Raw genomic sequence first — 3,513 nt, forward strand, 5'->3', positions numbered from 1 at the left:
GTATGCCACACAATTATCTAATGACCAGCTCTACATGCCTCCCTGTGATGCATTACAGGTGAGAATTAAAAACATCCCACTGAAGGGTGAGTCATGAGCTGGACACTAGATTTAGATAAAACGCCTGCACCAGACTTGCTATGCTAAGGCTATCCTCCGATGACTGACTGAACATGGCCAATCTGAACGGCTTTAATAGACCATGGCCACTTTCCATCATTCATTTTTTGTAATACTAGAATCTTTCCCTCTTGAAAACAAAAATTACTACAGAAATTAGCAGGATGTCAGGTATATAGCATTTATAGGCATTTCAAAATAGTCACTTTGAAATGTTGAGCAGATTCATGATAGATTTTCAAGGCTTTGAATTATTCACATTTTAAAAGGTTTATCAGATATTGCAATGTTAAAGATAAATTATTTGAACTTCTAGTAGGTAGTAATGGTGTCAGAGAATGACAGGTAATTAAGTCATACAGTACATCTTGGGTCCACATTTCATGCAATTTTTGCAGAATGCTGTACTATGTAAACTGCTACTGCAAAAAAAAAAAAAAAAAAAAAAAGCAATTTATTGCACTGAATTTTCCATAAAATCCCTCCAAGTAAATCTTATCACCTCTTTGCAGATAAGCATCTTGCCTTTGGGAAGATGCAATAGAAAAGAAAATTGCCATAGAAAGCAGTAGTAAGACTTCTTATATGAGGCTAAGATTTTCATTTCATTAGCTCTGTCCTTCACCGTGTTTATTAATTCTACAAGCATTTATTGACATCTTCAATGTGCCAAGCACTGGTCCAGGTTCTGGGTATACACTACGAACAAAATACAGTGAAGTCCCTGCCCCATGGAGCTTACATTCTAGTAGGGGGGACAGACGAACACATAAATACAAAATACCAGAGGGTTCAAAACAGCTTAGAGATATCTTGCCTGAAATCTGTTTACTGCATATCCTCATTCTTGGGCAATGATAAAGTGAAAAGAGAGGCCAACAGTAGGCTGCAGCAATGTTGCTAGTCCCAGCTCTACCATTTACATATTGAGTGGATTTCAGTGAGTCCTCATCTGATCTGAGCCTCAGTTTCCTCATGTATAAAATGGGGAGAAATTGGATTAAATTACTTATAAGGGAAAGGGTCCTTTCAGCCTTCTATTTTTCACGAGAGTAGGGTGCTCAAAATCAAGAGCCAGTTTGTTGTTTCCTCTAAGGTTTAAAAAATATTTAAATATAAAATCTAAGAAATCCTTAGCGATCCTATACACTCAATACTTCAAATGCCAGTCTAAACTTCTTTCATCAATAGCAAATTCTTATTTACAATGACTATAGAATGAAGTCATTTTACCATCTATAGCCATATGAAAATAAGTTATTTACTTATAAAAACATTCATTTTTATTATTGGTTACAAAATCTCACCTTATTTGTGAAATGTTCCCTAGCCATGAGGTCCTCTCCTTGATGTGACACTATTTCTCTCTTCTGCTAACCCCTATCCCTGACTGTGTGCTCCTGTTTAATTTTTCCAACTGAAGTATTAGCTTCATGAAAACAGGGATCAGCTGCTTGCTTCTTTGAAGAACAACCCAAATGGGAGTCTGTCCAGGTAATCCATAGACACGTATAATCATTACACCTGCACTTTGTTTTACAGGTACAGGCCTTATGAGAACCCACATTAACTCTTTAGACTGTCAGAGTTGTTCTGCTTAGTCAAATTTAGTTTATCAAAGGGTACTCTATCATCCGAAAAGGAAAAACATGTTTCCAGGATAATTCACAGACTAGGGCATTGTAACTTCACTGGAAGCCCTGGTGAGAGGGGTTAATGTATATTTAATAATGCAAGTGAAGTAGCACATATTTTATAATCAATTAATTTTTCTCAAAGAAGATAATGTAGCAGTAGAGCTGAATGTCAAACAAGGTTAGACTCATACTAGCTTGGTAGGAGTTATGATGCCTCTGATTCTCTTGAGAAGACAAATTGTATTCACTGGTTTGATTTTGAAATGTAGAGATCAAATTTCAATCAACCCAGCAGCTAAGGATGACAGGAAATTTTATAGGACTAGAAGGAATCATCTTCTCTTATCTGGATCTGATCCCCTTGACACCTTGGGGGTTTCTGAAGGCTGTGTGCTCTCAGTTTTATCTGGTTGCTATGTAATCAAATATCCCACGCATGTTTTTACATTTGATCAGATGGGCCTAATCACAAGGACTCATCTTGTCAGTGCCTTTGGGAGCAAAATGAAATAAATCTCTGTCTCAATATTGGAAGTTATTCCTTCCTGTTGCTTCATGGTGTCAAGACATAGTATCAATGTTATCAGAAGTGCCTAACACAGTCTACTGTGTAGGCTAAAGTCTGCCTTGTTCATACAGTGACCGAAAAGGAATAAGGACTATGTCCTCATTTGGGTGAATGTTACTACTTCAGGACCAGATGAGCAGGGGCATCCCAGGTAACCATGAAAAATCTTGAAGCAGCATTACAACTTCTAGTAATAAACAATTTCTCAAACAGCGCCTGTATGAACTGCAAGATGAGGGCAGGTCCAGCTAGACACTGGCTGTATAAATGAAGATCAGAGAAGAATAAGGAGATTCAGACATCTTTTGGCAACCTAGATCACAGTTATAGGTAAATTCTTGTTACAAAGGAAACGAGTTTTGGTGTATGTTATGGAATTTGAATATGTGTTTTACTCAACACATACTCAAATTGAGTATATGTATATACTCAACAGAGTACATGCAACCAACAAGAATGCAGCCCCCTTTTTACAAGGTTAGGCAGAAGGAATTATGAAGCCTTGCTGATGTTCACAGTCCTTACATCAGTATGACTGCAGCCCTCCCCAGTCATTCCAAAAGGTCCTTGGGTTGGATACGAGAATGCACTGGGCCTGGCTTTGGCTATGACATCTCCAGGAAGTCACTGTGTGCAGTGTGGTCTTCAGGGTGGAAGTCCTTGAGCTACCAATGAATATCTCTTAAGTCCAAACCTCCATGGGCACTATGGCCTCTTTGGTTCCAACAGAAGGCAGTAGGCTTTCTTCAGACAAGAAATAAAAGGGGAATTGCACCAAAAATCCACGGATCTTCTTCAGTTCCTCCTCAGCTCGAATGGGATCTTCCTTAGCTAATACGGGCTTGTTTATAAAGTCTCTCAGCTGAATTAAATTGTGTACGTCATCATTGGGAAGGCACCGAAACACCTGATTAGAACATAAATAGAAAAATGAATGCAAAGTTTAAAAGAGAGCACACGCCCTTTATGGGAAATAATTATTCCAACAGAAAAGACCTCTGTTGTATGAAGCATATCATTAGTCTTATGTTACAGCACAGACCTGATTTAAGAGTTGGTTATCTTATATGCTACAAATAAGTAGATTTGCTTCCATTTAAAAAAGTCATGGCTAGTGGCAAGAAATTACACTAATGTTACACCACATTAAAGTTAATTTTTTTTTTTTTTTTTTTTTTTTTTTTTTTT

The 3,513-nt window shown here is 37.6% G+C and overlaps 1 long non-coding RNA gene across 1 annotated transcript in view; it reads right to left on the bottom strand.

Moving 5' to 3' along the window:
- Positions 1-701: 701 nt before the first annotated feature.
- Positions 702-3,513, bottom strand: part of LOC108539239 (uncharacterized) — a 5,032-nt gene continuing 2,220 nt past the window's right edge. Inside the window, exon 2 of the long non-coding RNA XR_001888305.1 lies at positions 702-3,232. This is a non-coding gene — a long non-coding RNA (uncharacterized LOC108539239). The remainder of the gene's footprint in view (positions 3,233-3,513) is intronic.

The sequence above is a fragment of the Rhinopithecus bieti genome, unplaced genomic scaffold (genome assembly GCF_001698545.2).
Source record: "Rhinopithecus bieti isolate Rb0 unplaced genomic scaffold, ASM169854v2 scaffold_17880, whole genome shotgun sequence".
NCBI lineage: Eukaryota > Metazoa > Chordata > Mammalia > Primates > Cercopithecidae > Rhinopithecus > Rhinopithecus bieti.